Source organism: Furipterus horrens, unplaced genomic scaffold (assembly GCF_987537825.1).
Source record: "Furipterus horrens unplaced genomic scaffold, mFurHor1.1.pri manual_scaffold_5, whole genome shotgun sequence".
Classification (NCBI taxonomy): domain Eukaryota; kingdom Metazoa; phylum Chordata; class Mammalia; order Chiroptera; family Furipteridae; genus Furipterus; species Furipterus horrens.
The window spans coordinates 23,819,471-23,837,842 of NW_028327175.1; the positions used below are offsets into that span (position 1 = coordinate 23,819,471).

Genomic DNA, 18,372 nt, shown 5'->3' on the forward strand with positions numbered 1-18,372 from the left:
TCAGTTTAGGACCTGGTGAGGAGGGCTTCCCTTTTCTGTTCTCAGTAATGGATTTTTGTCTTTAGAGATGCCCTCTTGTGACCTTAAGTTAAAATGATCATGTCTCTGGAACAGGTAAATGCAAAATACTAACAATCAATTATTACTTAGAATGAATAAATATACTATATCCTTATGGGCATAGATGACATGATGTTACCCAGAGAAGAATCACTCCCCCAAAGTTATAATAGCCAGTCAATCTTTACATCCCCAGTGGAAAGTGGCTCTGGAGTTTATACATCATCCTTTCTTCCATTTCCTACAATTCTCAGTACCAGGTGCAAATTTCTACATAAAAGACCCTGAAGAAGTACTTGCTGACATTTTCTTAAATATGTATCTTTAAAATAGAATTAAAGGTTAATTTTTATCCTTAGTCGTTACTATCAACATTCTTATAGTAAGCCCATTCAAAGCTCCATCCCTTAACAATTATAAGTGTAGGAGCTTCTTAAGGGCTGTTGCTATTTTTTCTTTCTATTACTTATTTATTTTGTTGTTGTTTTTTGTTCCTTTTTCTCTTTAGGTCTCTGAAGAGCTGCTGATGGGACCATGCTTACTCTTCCAGGCTTGTCTAATACATTAAGTTGGCTGCTCCCTGTGTCTTAAGTACTGTGTGAGCAAAGCCAGGGTTTTTATATATTTTTTAATATATTTTTTGTTCCTGAATTATTTTATCAAGTCATTCAGTTGAAAATTTTAAGCTTATAAAAAGTTTATTTTTCAAATCTGTTATTCTAAATGACAACTCCTTTCCTGTGCAAAAGATCTTACATGCTATTGTTTGAATCAGCAGAACCCTTGAAAGAAAAAAGTATTTCAGAACATTTAAATTAAAGTACTGTATGATTGACAGGATGATTGATATACATGTATATATATCTTACATACCTTTATATATATCTTACCCACTTTATATTTATAAAGGTATATACACACTCTCTTATACATAAGAAATATATGTATTCTTAGTTTTGAATGTGCTATGAATTATTTGGTGCTCTTCAAAAAGAAAGTCAAACAAAAAAATCCCTATAAGAAACAGAAATAGCTGGCCAAAAATAAATATATGGTAGGAGATGAGCACGTGCAGAGAAGTGACTTCCCAGCTGAAAAGGAAAATAAACAGAGGAGTTGCCCTGCAAATGCATGTGATATTGAACAGATTCACAATACGCGCTGAGCTGCAGTTCTTCTGTAGGTATAATGTAGTGGTAGAGCCAAGAACACATTGAGTTTCGTCCAGACGTCTATGGAAACTATTTCAGGTAGAGAGTTAAATCCTCTGACACATATTTTTTGCCTGAGGCTGAAATCTTACAGAAGTGCCCCATTCTTAACAGGTATTCGGTAAGTATTTGCTGAATTAATAAATGGGATGAGTAAAGACTTTAGATTTAGCTGTTGGAGCCTTTCTTTTTATTTCTGGCAAGCTGAGTGATTGCATGGATGACTCTAATATATATTTGTTGAATTTAGAAGACCCTCAAAAATATTTGTTAAATTAGAAAAAATTGCATTGAACTCTAAAGTTTATAAAGCACTTTTAGGTATGGTATCTTTATTTAGACTAAATGCCTTACTGTGGGCAAATTAGGTGTTCTTCGATTTTCAGATTAAGTTACTAAGGCCTACGGAGAAATAGTAAATAGCAGCCCTGGGATAGGACATCTTCTGATGTTTGTCAACAACAATAGATGGCAGAGTAGTAAGCTGTCCAGGAAATCTGTATTTCAAAGAGTCAGAGGAGAAAGGAACTGGCAAGAGTTACTCCATTAGTCTGCAGGCACGTGGGCTGGAGAACTGGGGTCACATGCTTCTCTTGAGTCTCATAGCCAGGACGTACAGATTGGCTTAAAGGTCCTTATCTTCACAGTGGGTGAGAGTCTCCCATCCCATCCCTGGAACTACAAGATGGGTAATTTTAGGAGCTATTTTGCCTACCCCAGGCTCTCAGGATACTCTCATGGTTTAAATCCCTACTTTACAATTAGCCTGAAGCTTCAAAGTATGAAAAAATTGCCATAAGCATCAGAACTGGATGATCATGTATATAGATCACGGAATTTCAAGGATCATAGATGTCTTAGCTGCAATGTTTGCAAATGAAACATCCATTGAAATGCAATACATCCCGCTTATTCTAGCACCTTCCCTACTTATTACAATGTAATTTGACATTGTTTTGGTTCTGGAAAAAATGTAGGAATTTTCAATAATTTTTTAAAAGCTTTCTGTAAGAGTTTTAACTGTGTACCTCCCTCTGCTAGATTATAAGCTCAAGGGACTTCATCTTTCTTTTTCTTCCTGCTGTGTCTCCAACTCCTACAACAGATTGAGCTGACACAAAATACGTGCTTAATAAATGTGTTGAGTGGGTGGATTCTAAAATATAGAAAATTGTATGTAGGACTTCTCTGTCTTTCCAAGATTTTAAACGGTAAAGGCAGTGACTTCATATCAGCAGAAGCTACTCTGATCTGTGCAGAGTAGAATTTAAGTGGAGGATAAAATATAAAATCATTGGAAGTCTGCCGTCCCTGGGTTAGGCTTATACTAAAAGTAACCGGGACAGCTCCTTGCAATGGGCAGGGAGACGCCTGACGGTGGCGTTGCTCTTATATCAGTCACGCTGTCCTTAGTGCATCCTAGCTTGAGGCCTGTGTTGGCGGCCAGAGCTGTTTCATGCCTGGGGAACATAAAATTTAAAAAATTAAAAAAATTTAAACATGAAATAAAAATAAAATAAAAATAATTAGTACACATCTGACATGAGCAAGAACGTCTCTCCCCACAGACAATAGATTTTAGCACTTCTTTGATTCTTCTAATTGTGTACTTATTTTAAATATACCTCTAGCAACTGATTTTATTTTATCTAAAATATCACCATGAACTTCATTATAAGAAATGAGTTCATAAGCCCTTGATCACCTTCTGAATTTATTTATGGTGCATAGAGTTTACATATTGAAAGGTAAGGCTAATAAAGCCAAAATTATTATAAGAAATCTCATGTGGATTTCCATTTTCAGATCATCTTCAGAGGATACTGAAGTTGAGCTTTGTCAATGTTCTCTTTCCTTGAAAAAAGAGGACAAAGCCTGATACTCCCAAGACTTTTTGTCCATTATAAAGTCAGCACTATGAGAAATCTTCTTCAGGTTATGATTGGTCCACCATTCTCCCACCTCATTTGTTAAATTGGCATGGTTAACTTTTGTTTGTTTGTTGTTTGACTTTACAAGTCTTATCCTTGGTTTTATTTGGGGGATGCTGCTGAATAATCATGTGTTTGTGGAAGGAAAGAATATATGGACCCTGGAGATGAAATGCTCAAAGCACAGAGCTGTGCACCTGTAGAAATTTACAAGCGCTCTTATTAGTGCACAGATTCTCACACTTGACTGAGCAGTGAGATTACTTAGGGAGTTTTTTAAAAATGACAGCAATGCCTGGATTACACCTCCTGAGACTATGATTTAATTGGTCTGGGGTACATCATAGGCACTGGAGGTTTTCATAGCTCCTGGGTCCTCTAACATGGGAGGGAGTTGAAGAACTAGTGATTTAGAGAACCTGAACATCACCGCATGTATTTAATGCAGGTTTCAGCTGATTTGGGTCATACATGGCTTTTGCTGCTTTAGCTCTGAATAAACACTGTAGGTGCTCCCGTATTCCCTCACTTTGGATCATTAGGAAAATTTCCTTTGCTCAATGTTTTTCTAAAAAATATGAGCTTTCGCTTTTCTTTTTTAAAAAAAAATATCTTAATTATTTTATTCACTTGTTTTTAGAGAGAGGGGAAAGGAGAAAGAGAGGGAGAGAAACATCAATGTATGGTTGCCTCTCATGCGTCCCCAACTGGGGACCTGGCATGCAACCTAGGCAGGTGCCCTGATTGGGAATTGAACCAGTGACACTTGGTTCACAGGCTGATGCTCAATCCACCGAACCACAGCAGCCAGGAACTTTTCCTTTTCAATGAGGAAGACAAGCCTCCTGATGAATCTCACAAGGACGAATCTTATCTTAATCCCAGGTAGCGCTGTTTGGATGTGCATCAAGAAGATTGAACACTGTTCCTTGAAGAATAAACTCTTTACTTGTTAATCTTCAACCACTAAAACCCAAAGGGGAGGGCTTTCATTGGCTAGCAGCCAGCTATTGGTAAATTTCATAGAATTTAATACCATTTTTTGGTCCCTAGGAGGGTATTAATATACCTTTTTCATCCACTTTTCTCTTCTGCTTGTTTGTGCCTCTGGATTTGTCATGACTACCTGTGAGGTAGAGAAATCAGTCCATGTACACTCACAGGCATGAACAAATGAAGGGAGTCTAAATAGTGAAGGAGAGACTTCCGGCCAAGATGGAGGTGTAGACAGACAGGCTGTGTCTCCCTCCACAACTAAGAAGGAATACAACTACCTCAAAACTAGAAACAACCAAAAGTTCCAGAAAATCAAACTGCATGGAAGTCCAACAAACAAAGATATAAAGAGGAAATACTCATCCAGACAGGTAGGAGGGGTGGAGCTGCGGTGAAGAGGACACAGTGTGGTGGTGGCAGCAGCAGCGGCAGTGACAGGCTGGCAGAAAGCAGTTACATGTTTTAAAAAGTCAGGAGGGACACCTGGGGAGTGTTCCCAGCTCCACACCAGACCACACAGCTCGAGGTCCCAGTACCAGGGGAAATCAACTCATTGCTTCTGACTGTACAGACCAGTGGGGGTTGGGATGAAGGAAGAAACTGCCAGTCTCTCAGCAGAGTCCACTTGTTTAAAGGGCCCCCAGGGTCCTAGAACGTCCATAGACCCACCCACTCTGGGATTGACAGCCAGGGCAGCAGCTAGAGGGGCACCAGTCCAGTGTGGAAGTGGGAGAAGTACCTGGAAAAGGGCCTATTGCTGAGCAAGTGGCATTGTTCCCTCTCTGACCCCTCCCCCACATACAGCACCACAACGTGGTGAAACGGGTCACCCTGTACTGATGAATACCTAAGCCTCTGCCCCCTATAATGTAAGAGGTGCGACAGCCCCAAATCACAGAGGTAAACACAGAAAGACGAGGAGACAGAAAAGTACGACCCAGAAGCGGGGCAGATTAAGGTCCCAGTGGCACAACTAAGCAATGAGCAGATAGCATGGCTAATGGATGAGGAAATAGACAACTTAACAGAAGCACAGTTTAAGGCATTGGTGATTAGGATACTCACAACTCTGATAACAAAGATTAAACAGGATGGGGAAAGAATGAAGGCTACCCCGGCTGAAATGAAGGAAAATCCATATGAAACAAGTGGTGAAGGAAAGGAAACCAGGGTTCAAATCAACAAATTGGAACATAATAAAGAAACAAACAGTCAACCAATACAGAAGGAGGAAATGAGAATTTAAAAAATGATGAGAGGCTTAGAAACCTCTGGGACAGCTATAAATGTGCCAACATCTGAATCATAGGGTTGCCAGAAGGTGAAGAGGGAGAGCAAGATATTGAAAAAATCATGTGAAAAAATAATGAAGAAAAAGTTCCCTAATTTGGGTAAGGAAATGGACATACGGGTCCAGGAAGCACAGAGAGCCCCAAACAAACTAGACCCAGGGAGGACCACACTAAGACGCATCATAATCAAAATGCCAAAGGTTAAGAATAAAGAGATAATTTTAAAAGCAGCAAGAGAGAAGAGGAGAATTACTTACAAAGGAGTACCTATAAGACTGTCAGCTGATTTCTCAAAAGAAACTTTGCAGGCAAGAAGCGACTGGCAGGAAATATTCAAAGTGATGAAAAGCAAGGCCCTACAACCAAGATTATGCTATCCAGCAAAATTATCATTCAGAATGGAAGGGCAGACAGTGTTTTCCAGACAAAGTAAAGCTGAAGGAGTTCATCATCACCAAGCCATTATTCTATTAAATGTTAAAGGGACTTATCTAAGAAAAAGGATATCAAAACTATGAACATTAAAATGAAAACAGTATTACAACTATGAAAAATAGAAGCTAAGGAATGGAACAAAGGTAAACTAAGCAGACAACTAGAGTGGGAACAGAATCATAGGTATGGGGAGCATATGGGGGCAGGGAAGCTGGGAGGGGGAAGGAGGAGAGGGAGGGAAATGATTCAGGAATTAAGAAGCAAGGTAGGAGGGTGGGGAATAGACAGGGGGATGTTGAGAAGAGCTTTATGCACAACCCATGGACATGACTAAGGGTGGGGGACTGCTGGAGGGAGGGGAGTTGCTGGGTTGAGGGGAGTAAAGGGAAAAGAAATTGGGACAACTGTAACAACATAATCAATAAAACACACAAAATAAATAAATAAATAAATAAATAAATAAATAAATAAATAAATAACGAAGGAGCTTTGGTAGTGTCTGAACTCTAAGCTTTAGGAAGAAAAAAGCCAAATTTGCCCTTTTTCAGGAAATAGAGGGAAATTTGCATGAGTGGTAAAATGAACGCTAACAGTAAGGTGCAAAGGGTATTTGTCTTGGACTTCATCTTTTTATTAAGAATTTTCCAAACCTGATGAACTAGTTCTCTTAAGAAATTCATAGTTTAAAAAAGCCACCATACTAAAGTTAAAATCATAGAGAAAACTCAGTGGCTTCAGGAAGGGTGTTTGTATTAGCATTTTAGGTGGAATTTATAGGTGGGTCACCATAACCACTTTATCAGAATTTGGAAGGCAAAATTGAAAGCTATTGATAAGTTTCTGGATGGTAATGCAATATAAGTTAGATTTAGTTACTATGAATGCACTTTATAAAATATTTTAAATTGGCCCCTCAGATTGTCCAGCCATGGGATTTTGATTGAGGAAGGGTTCAGAGACATCTAGAGCTATGGCACCATAATGATGTCAGACATGAGGAGACTCAACTGTAGAGTGTGGTGTCCAGGTGCCTGGAGGAGCAGGTGGGTGCTCAGCGGGAAAGCATGGCAGCCATTGGGAGCCAAGGAATCCAAGAATACATTATCATTTGTTTTTCAGCATTGGCATCTCCCCCTCTTTCCATTGGAAAAACACATTATGTATTTAAAATAGTTTCACAGACACTAACACACAGTCAATCCTCTTGAGTTTACCAAAATAACCACATGTGATAACATCCAAATTCCCACAAAAGAGCTATTTTATTCATGGTTATAAGTAGATCCCAGAGTGACAACTGTCATGGGCGGCACAGTTAGTGTCACACTAAGTGTGTTTAGTACAGTACTTATTAGCTCACTGCTTTCAGGGAGACCCCTAAACAAAGTAGGAAATGCACGTGGTCAATATTTACATTCGCTGGTCACATCGGGATGGTTTGGAGTCGTTTCCAACAACAGCTGTGCAAATGGTTGATGTCGGGGTACTTTCTCAGACTTAACTCTCCATTTGGCAATTCCTACATATGTCCAAACACTAAAAATTTTTTCCCCTTTGATATGCAGAAGAATCCATCTTGGGATTTAAATGTCAAATGAAGAGAAATTGTCCATTCTCCTGCTTTCCCTTTCGCATGCTACTTTGTTTCCCTCCCGTGCCGTCCTTCTCAGTGACAGCGCACACTGCCATGACTTCCCCTCAAGAAATTCCCAAAGCACGCTCTTTTGTGCTGTCATAAACATAAGGGGTGAGGCATTGGCTGGAAATGTAAACTTGGATGAAGCTTCCAAAACACAACAGAACAATTGGTGGTCTTGTCGGATCCAGTCCTTTAATTGGAAAAACCATAGCCTTGACTAGGCTGTACTGTTTATAAGGCTCATCTCCACATATAAACGATTTTTAAAAATTATGGGAGACCCACGTTTATAAATGCAATGAGTCTTTGTTTTTTTTAAAAAAGCAATTTATCTGTCTCTTGAATGTTAAACCTTTTCTTTTTCCTCTTTCCAGCCCAAAGCTAAACAAAGCACAGTTTGGCCTTTTCTCTCTCTCTCTTTTTAGCAGTTGCATTTCCCACATTTGGGGAAATCGCAGGAGTCAGCACACTTGAAGTGCGATGGGTAAGTCTCATCTGGGGAAAATCACTTTTGTGATCATGGTATCTCCCCAGCCACATACATATAGTTTGGTCTTTTAACTGAAGGTGAGCTGCAATGAAATGGGTCAAGGCAAAGAAATCTTCATGGCACTTTAATTCACTTCGGGGAGAGTGTAATAGTTAGATCAGTATAATTGCTTTGTGAGCCATGACTCTTGGAAAATACGTGCTTGTGAGTCATAGGTGCAATGTGTACATGCATGTGCACACACACGGGCAAACACATATGCAGTTTCCAAAACTTGACCCTATTTTATTAGAAAAGGATTATCACCTTGGCTCTGTGTATGCCATGTGTCCCCTGGGATGAAAAACCCTATTGGCAGGATGGTTATCCATAAACCAGCATAATGAAGGGAACAAGTAAGGATAACTGAAATTAGGCTCCATCTGAAGACAAAATATAACTTGGGAGATGTACTGAGTACTATCCACTGGGATTGCCACTGGAGAAAAAAGGAAATAGCACACTTCAGAGAAAGAAAATGCCTTTTGGAGACAGGACTCATTTAGGCCTCTCCAACTTAGAATCTAAATCCCACTGTTCCCTGTGACTGTTCCCACTATAACAACCCGCAGGGCCACGCACTTATCTGCATGAACACACACACACACAGACACACACACACACGCATGCATGCAGAGCTCAAAATTATTTCTTGACAGTTCTTTCAGCTGATTATTAGAAACAGAAACAAGGAGACAGCATATCCAGGCTGCATTTAACACAGGCTATTCCAGCTCTTTGCCTGAGTTGATTGCCTCTTCCTTTTTTGCTTGCCTCTGGTAATTTACTTACACACATTTTAAACAAGAAAATGACATTTTTAAGTGTATGACAAATGATAATATGGATTGTTAACTTGCCCCGTTCTGGCTATACATATGGTCATAGAAACTAAATCGGGTCCTAGAAAGACAATGATGTGTATATATTTTTTAACATGTTGAAGAAAAGTAATTGTGGGAATTTAAATACTTATTTTATCTTCTACCTTTGATTTTGTCACCATCAAAGTGGAAACCAAGTGGTAAATACTTTCTGACACGGGTCCTAGTGATTTCACCTCCCGTATAGTCACCTCCTCTTGAATGTGGACTGGACCTAGTTACAAGCTTCTAATAAATAAAGTTTGGAAGAAGTGGTAGGATGTCACTTCTGAGATGGTTATAAAACACTGTGACATCCCTCTTACTTGCATTCTCTCTTACTTTCTCACTTGCTCACACCGATGAAGTAAAATGCCACCCGGGAGCTGTCCTATGAAGAGGCCCACAGAGCAAGAACACTCAGGAGGCCTCTAGCTCACAGCTTGTGAAGAGCTGAATCTGCAGTCCACCCCCAGCAAGAAAGTGGTCCTGCCAACACGCATGTGAGTGAGTGTGCAGTGGAACCTTCTCCGTCAAGTTCTGTGATGACCGAAGCCCAGCCAGCAGACACCTTGATAGCTGTTTTGTGAGGCAAGCAGTGCTTGATTCCTGACCCACAGGCACTGTGAGATAAGGCTGTTGTTTACGCCACCAAATTTGGAGGTACTGTAATTTGTTACACAGCAATCAGTAGCCAATACACAATTTTAAAAACATTCTTTATCATTCATTGGTAGAATGAATTTTTTTTTTAAAGATAAACATACACAAATTATTACAAGCTTCCTTCCACAGTTTTTCTTGGGGAGGGGAGTTTCATTTTGAATTTCACCACTTTTCTTTTTCTAAAAGTATCTGTTAGAGTAATGGTAATTAAAATGGTAAAAATGGTGCTTGCTTTGGCAGCACATATACTAAAATTGGAACGATACAGAGAAAATTGACATGATCCCTGAGCAATGATGACATGCAAATTCATGAAGTGTTCCATATTTTTGTGAAATAAGCCAGGCAGCGAAAGACAAATACTATATAATCTTACCTAATGCAGGAAACTAATGAATAACACAAACAAATGAGCAAAACAGAACCAGAGGCAAGTAAACAAGAAGTGGACTGACAGTGACCCGGGGGGAGGGGGGAAGGGATGAAAGGGGAGAAAGGAGAAGGGTTTAGTCAAGGAACTAGTATAAATGACCCATGGACATGGACAATGGGGTGGGGATGGACTGAGGGAGAAGGGGTGGGTGGGGTGGGGGGAGAACAATGGGGGAAAAAGTGGGACAACTGTAATAGAAAAAACAATAAATAAATTTTAAAAAATGGTAAAAATGTTCCCAATGAAATAACTCTTTATACCAGCTGCACTCTGTCTTTTCTCTATTACCATCTTGAATTTGATATTTTTAACTACTGTACCTATATTAAGTTCATTTACAAGTAAATTGTGACTTTAGCTCAGTTTTGTAATAGATAATCAAGATGAAGAATGAGTGATTATTGCCCTTTTTTGCATGAAACTAATTCCATCAACATTTATTAGGTAGTTAAGACTACTTGAATCTGTATTATACATTTGGGGGATAATTTTGTATTTATAAACAAATGATTTTTACTTGAAATAGTCTCACAAAAATAGATGGGAATTAGGATTTAATTAGTTTTAAGGTTCTAGCAACATATTCTTGTCCTCTGCCACCCACTAAAATATTGTCTCCAGATGTTCAACAAATAACCAACAGAAGTGGCAATTTGTCTAGCATTGGTCTAGGACTTAAGGAAATATACCCAAGACCACACCTTGGATTGTTGCCACAATCTTTCCAACAAAAGGATGCTTGTCTCACCACCTATAAAGTGGTGAATGAGTTCACAATGCCCAGTTTGGGGTTATAAAATCCATTTCTTGCAACACCAAAAACTGTTGTGCACATAACTTGTGATAAGAAACCAACGTGTGGGAGACCTGGTTTGGTGAATAATAGCTTTTCTATACATGGGTTTAAAAACAATTGAGTATCTCATGATCTATTTTAAATAAGAGTGGAACACACTGGTAGTATCCTCTCTTCTGGGAAGCACCAACAACTAAACAAAAACAAATTGAACTTTCAAACCGTCTTGTCATGAATAAATAAATACTTGGGAATGTGCATTCTTCTGAAATTTCTGCCCTGCCACAAGCCCTCTCAGTCAGCACCTACCAAGACAGTCATTATGCCACCACTGGAAATGTAAACAAGTACATGCTAACAGGTGAATGATAAATGTGAAAAGGGTGGTTTTAATTACACTGAAGAAGTTTTCAACTGTTGAGAGCTGACCAACATCTTGAAAGATGAGATGCATCATGATAATGTGCCTGAGACTAAGAGGGAGCAGGCTAGGCCTTGCTTTATTGATTTTTAAAAATGACTAGACTGACATATCAAAAAACCATTTAGTTTATAATACATATTTTAGTAAAAAAAAATTGCTATCTTATTTTCAACCTGAATTTCTAAGACTGGAGCTGAACTAGGCTTCAAAAGAACTGCCTTGTTCGGTGATCCCACAGTCATGTTATTTCTGCTCTGCAAACCGAACAGTTTCACCTCAGGGGTTTGATCAAGGAGAAAAAACAGTTCTGTGACCACAGAGTAAGGTTTTCTTCTAATGGGGAATACATTGAGAACAGGCTAACTGATGGCATTAAATGCCTTTTAACTTCACAGGGTTCATTGCTAGTATCACCTTCCTCAGGGCATTGATATATTTCTGGTTCTGTATAGAGATTTCTACAAGGTCTGTAATGTGAGTGTTACAGAAGCCTTGGCTGTTTGTGAAGAATGGGAAGCTGGTTTGATTCCTTGTTGTGAGAGCAGACATTTCCTGACTTGTGTGGCCACACCTTAGACAAGTCAGATGCCCAGGGAAAGCTTGCATTTGGACACCAGCCTTGACTGGGTTCCACAAGAGTGCTTAGTGCCGCTCCTGGCCCTGGCCCTTCAGGCATGGGTATACTCCTCTTTCATAGGTCACTGAGACCAGCAGCAGTAGGCGGCCGAGAGTGAACACTTCTTGTCTGTCTTGTGGTATCTTATGCCCATAGCTCCACTTTATCTAGGAGGCAGAACAGAGACATCCCTGGAATTTAAGTCTCAATGAAGAATTTTGTATACTTTGGTAGAGAATTACATGATCTCTGCAAAAGTAAAAGGATTAACATAATGAACTTGCTTGAATTTAGAAACAATGATAAATCCACCCAAAACAATAAAATAATCTATTCTGCAAACTATTGTCTTTTAAAAATGGCTTTTAGCTTACTTAGAAAAATAGTAAATCTGGTCCCCCAAAGGACAACTTTTGACAGTGAATAATACTATTAAGTTACTTCCTGGCAGCCCTTTCATAGGGTCTTCCATGCAAAGAGGTAGCGTGGCTTGGTGTGGTAAAAGTAAACTTTCTGAAAACAGATTGCTTGGAAAGTTACTTAATCTCCTTATTTATTTTCTTATCTTCTAATTTGGAATAAAAATGGTACCAGCCTCATAGGATAGTAAGGCTTAAATGAACACGCAATAGAGATGGGGTAGAATAAGTACTCAGTATATTATTTTTTATTATTAAAGGAAAACATAAAACTTTCCCTGGCTTACTTGATTTGAAATTTATTTTACTAAGTACAAATTACAAACCAATGTATTTATATGGTAAGAAGCAGTGCTTTTCAAATTCTATGTTAAAGACCAGCATTTTGCTTTCAATCCATCACAGACCAATACTTCTGCAAAATTAAGAAAAACGAATTGCAGAAAAATAAAATAAACATGGGACAAAGATATGTAAGACCTAAGCGTAAACTTCTGAATCAAGTATTTCTGAAAGCTTCCTCTTGATTTCTGTACCCGTCTCTGACATCTGGTCGTACAGTTCACAGATGAACACCTGTCTGCAGGCCCCACCTGGAGTGACACTGCTGTAGAAGACAGCCATTTTTCTTTGGGACTGTTGTGCATATGCACCTTTTCCTGTGTTAGGGAATTCTCCTCTTGAGGTGGCAGTCCCCTCCAACCCAGACTTGGACTGGAAGCTAGATAGCAGAAGAAGCAGAGAAAGCACAGAACTGATTCCTGGAAATGCTGTAGATAGCAACAGCAGTGCCTTCTGCCTCCAGAAACAGTAGCAGCAGCAATGCCGATGCCAGAAGCAGCCTGGGAGGTGTAGACTGGGATCCTGCCATGCCTGTGGTCCACTGCCCTCGGCAGGGAGCTCCTGGGACTTGCTTTCAGATTCTCCTGGAGAGTTAGTGATCTACCTAACATCCTCTTAATGAGTTCTTGCTGCTTAAATTACTTGGTAGGTATGTACTGTTTGAAACTAAGAACCATGAGTAATTCACATGGGTTTGAAAGACAAAGTCAAGAAGATGGGCTGTCCTGACATTTGGCATCTCGTTGACTCTGGCCATCCTATGGCTATTTACAAACATATTTTGGTATTATCTCACTACTAACCCTAGCTCTACTGATTTTTTAAAATCTTGTTTCCTATACTATAGTCATATGTGAAGACATCCTTCAGTTTAGTTCCAGAGTCAGACTGAAAATTAATGAACATTTTGTACTGACAAGTTGAAGTGACATGGGCCAGGAGGTGGGCAACATGCCACAATTCTGAAGGACGTTGGCCTTCCCAGGGTGTCCTTTTTTATACTGGGGGAATTTATACTGGGAATTCACCCTTTTGTGATCTTAAGACAAAATTTAGCGCTGCAAAGCTGACTTCCCATGTGGGAGACTGTTCAAGTAACCTTAATGGATGACTGAGGTCATTTTCTGCTCATAAAGACTTTCTTAACCTCTAGGGAGGAACAGCGTGGTGTGAATTCACCTCAGGATGTGGGCCCTCCCATTAGTGGAATAGTGCATGCAAATGCTGTCTGTCTAGACTTCTTTCAGGAAAGTTTCAGATTTAGAAAAGAAGGAGATTAGGTCTGAGTATTCCTTTCCCCTTCCTAACTGGGAAACTGGTTGCTGTCCTTAAAATTTTGCTGGCCATTATGAACACTGAGCTTCCCATTTGGTTATCTAGCACAATCTGCATCTAAGTATTTTCTCTTGTGTTATCTCTGCCAAGAGGTCAAGAATTAAAAAATAAACAAACTACCTGAATTATGAATATATGACTTGAATGGTGGTATTGGTTCCATATCAAAATGCAAATAATTACTAAGAGGGCCCATTATTGGGAAAAAACAGGGATCCATATTCCCATTCGACTTCTGTCTGAGTAGCTAGCTAGCTGACAGCAAGATCATTTGTGAATGAGAGAGCTCAGGGTAACAGTTCTTGACCTTGGCTACACACTAAAACAACTCAAGCACTTTGAAAAATTATACATGTTAAGTCCCATTTCCTAGAGAGTCTGATACACTAGAGAGTTTTCAATGGATAATCACTGAAACATAGAATCCTCACCAGTTTCTACACATGAATCTCAAAGTAACAAACTTCCTTTACTTCTTAAAGTAAGAAACTATTATTCTGCATCAGTGTTTGAGATTTTATGCCTTAAAGTCAGGTATATTTGTAGTCTAAATTCACTTCTTTTTGATAACTGGGAGCTTCTATTTCAGTTTCCTTAAAATACATGCCTTTTAAAAAATAAATAATTACAAAAAATCAAACCCAGGTAAGAGTTTTTGGAAAATATTTTTTATTATGTGATGTGCCATGTTTTGCCAGAAACAAACTAATTGATTGGTGTGAGACACAAAACCCTGTCTTCAGTAGATAGTTAGTTAAGAAATATTTTATGAATTGATGAATGGAAGACTGAGAAGACATCCTAAACATAATTCATTTGGTAAACTTGTACATCAAAGAGCAGAAATTTTAAATATTTAATATCTCTGTGAAATTGCTTCTCTAGAGATAATTAAACTTCTTATAGATAACTGCATATTTCAACTACCCTGTTTTCAAAATTCAGAAAGGTCAAGTGTCTTGTCTCAGCTCACAGTCACCTGAACCCCCAACTTCAAGTGATCCATTCCTACAGAAAGCCACCATTGGATTCCTACCATACCAGCAACATTCACAGTGGCTTCTCTTTAATAACATGCAGACATTGAACCAAGTACCCAAAAGTTCCCTACTTACCCCATGATTATATTTTGATTATGAAAAGAGAAAGATTTAAAGATTTCAATGGAAGAATTTTGCTTGGTTAATTTGCAGAGTTCCTCTTGACTTTAAAGTATTCACAGAAAAATTAGAATAATGTGAAGAAATATAAATTTCCTTCATCTTGCTTGTTAATTTATGTGAAGGGTTCATTTAACCATATTTAAATTCCACAGAGATTAAAAAGAATCAATAGCAAAATATGAAGACCTATCTTTGTCATTCTAATTCCTTTTTGTTTACATCTGTGTAGATGGCAAGGTAAATAACACTGAATAATGAAATAATTTCAAAATATTACTTAGAGCCATCTCTTGGTGGGTGGCAAAAGATAGATCCTGTGATAGAGGAAATGAACAAGCCAAACAGAAAATTAGTTAACATTAATGTCTAGTCTGCAATGATTTCTACATTGCTGAGCTCATCTGCAGTGCTGGTTTTTGCTTTATAATAATTTGGAATTCTTCCTAAACTCCTGTTGATCCAATTGCAAAGTTGCTGGAGAAACTGCTATTTTTTAACATTTCTTCAAAAGAGAAGCATTACCATTATAACTAGTTAAGTCTCTGAAAGAATATCAATCTTTCACTCCTGCTCATCTTTAAAGTTTCATCCTGCCTTGTATCTCTTCACACATTTTCTTGCATGACCTCTTAACCTTGCCAGCTTTTCAGGCCTGGTCCTAAAAACAGCTTCAGCCTCATGTGGCTTGATTCCATAGCTCCAGACCACAGCCCACCAGCGCCCCAAAGTTCCTGACCACGAGGACAATATGAGTGTGACAGGACCATGAGAATCCTTTAGTTGTTCTTGCAGACAACTTATAGAATACTCCGCCCTTGAGATCAGCCACATCTTTTTGAATAAGTTCTAAGGAACCAGTTTCTTACAGAGTATGAAGAACTGAAGTCATCCAAAACAATAACTACAATGGAAGTTTTTAATGTAGATACCGTTACCTCTGTAAATAAAATCTCTATATGTGTTCATATAGAATCAATGATAACTCAAAGTGATGTTCTACAAATAATGTCTATTTGAGCATTTAACCAAATGTCCACTGACAGCCCCTTCTCTACCACATCTCCATGTTTCCTGGATTCTCCTCCTGAAGATGGAAGATTCAGCAGCTGCATGAGGCAGTTTGGGTTCAGAACCTAATCACCAACCTGGAGGACATGGGATTGATCTTTAAATTGTTTATAATTCATTCTCAGATCACAGTCTGGCTTCCACATCTTCTAGTCCTTGGGGAATTCTCTAATGCTTAGACCTACTCATTTCCTGCAGAAACCCCCTTCCTTGTGGTTGTCTTCAGATTGGACCACCCATGCAGCCAACAAAGGTGTGAGGGAGACCAGGTTGAGCTGTCCTGACCCATTAAATTTTGGAGGAGGTAAATTGTACCTCCCTTTTAATACAGCCCTTTAAACCAGCGGTGGTCTTATCCTACACTTCCTTCCTCTTCAACCTGTCCTATAGCTAATCTTTTTATTCCAAACTGGACAACTTAGAAATTATTCATCAACCGCTGAACTGATCCTTTTTCAGAAACACAGATATCATACAAAATTTTTCTAATATCCTTGTCTTCAACTGTTGTGGCTTGCCGAATCAAAGCAGCTCAATTTGATACAAGTTCAATGTCATTTCCTTCAAGAAATTAATCCATCTTTCTGGGCTTGAGATACAGAACAAAAATCTGACCTCATCTCAACCATGTGGATATATTTTTCTCCTAAGAAATTTCTAATTTCAACAAGAGAACCATTCTCCTGAAAAACAACATTGATAAGAAAGTGAATGTCCACCCATATACCTAATCTTGTAACAAAAGCCCAGCGTGACACCCTTGATCACGTTTTGTAAGGGACTGTAGATTGTGCGAATAGGGGCCAGTGCCCTTATATTTCCCCACCATTTGTCAATGCAGAGACTTGTATTTTTCTTTCCCAGAAGGCTGAGCTCGACTTTGATGTGTTTGAAGTCTCTCTGCAGAGAGCCTCTGGAGCCCTTCACAATAACGTCCATCCCTTCAGAGTGCGGTTGACATTTTCTGGAATATCAACACTTTGATGGCTGAGAATGGTCTTCATCTTCACAGTAGAAGCCTGTCCTAGTTATTCCTGATGCCTCTTGACTGATCTGAACCTGGGCTACCCAAGCCCCAAGAAGTAAAAGCAGAACCTAGGTTCCCCACCAGAAACCAGAAAGTGTCAATAGTTTTAAAAAGCTTCCCAGGTGATTCTAATGTGAAGCCAAGACATGGAACCTTAGCACCTCTGCTTCCTGTATTCATCCCTTACGTAATTGCCTCCCCTCAGGTATGTGCCAGGCCTGGTGACCACCTTCTAAGAAGCAGAATTTAGGGTAAGTGATGGGATGTGATTTCTAAGATTTAGTTATAAAAGCACGTGACTTCTGTCTTGTCACTCTGTCTTTCCCTCTAGGCTTGCTTACTCTGATGGGAAGCCCATGTGGCAAGAAACTGAGTTCAGCCTCCAGCCTGTAGCCAGTGAAGCACTGAAGCCCTCAGGCCAGCAACCCACGATGAACTGACTACAGTCAACAACCACATAAGCATGGTGGGAAGTGGTCATGTCTCCAGCTGAGCTTTCAGATGACCACAGTTCCAGCTGACACTTTAATTGCAGCCTTGTGAGGGACGCTGAAGCTCAAAAATCCAGCTAACCTGTGCCAGGACCCCTGACCCCACAGACAGTGAAAGAATAAATGTGTATTTTCAGCTTTATTTGAAAAATAAAAATTGTATATATTTAAGATGTTCAACATGACCACTATCAAGCTAATTGACATGTCTCTCCCCTCTCCTAGTTATGATTTTTTTTTTTTATTGTGGTACAAACACTTAAGATCAACTCAATGGGTGCTGTTTTAAATCAATAAGTCTTGGGGTGATTTGTCATGCAGCAATAGATAACTAAAACACATAGTCAGTAATGATAAATGTTATGGGAAAAAATGAAGCATAAAAGAGCTCTAGAAAGTGATGGGGATGGGGTGAAGGAACGAGCTGAAATTGTAAATAGTTTTACCAAGGAAGGCCTCATTGAGAAGGTGCCATTAAACAGAGACTTGAGGGAGGTGAGGGAATCAGTCATGCAGACACTGGCAGGGAGATACTTCATATAGAGGGGCACAGATGTGCAGTGGGGTAGAAGGAAAAATTCTCATGGGTTGATCAGATGTTGAGTGATTTACCTGTATTTTCTAAGGCTAGTCACA

At 39.2% G+C, this 18,372-nt stretch overlaps 1 protein-coding gene, 1 non-coding gene and 1 pseudogene across 2 annotated transcripts in view; 1 reads left to right on the plus strand and 2 right to left on the minus strand.

Annotated features, from left to right (window-relative positions):
• FBXL7 (F-box and leucine rich repeat protein 7) overlaps positions 1-18,372 on the minus strand; it is a 357,358-nt gene that overhangs the window by 25,858 nt on the left and 313,128 nt on the right. The gene's annotated exons all lie outside the window — the stretch shown is intronic.
• LOC150008281 (U6 spliceosomal RNA) lies at positions 9,847-9,953 on the plus strand. The gene has a single exon (XR_016511454.1). It is a non-coding gene; the product is annotated as a U6 spliceosomal RNA (small nuclear RNA).
• Positions 16,719-17,222, minus strand: LOC150008282 (large ribosomal subunit protein uL6 pseudogene; annotated as a pseudogene).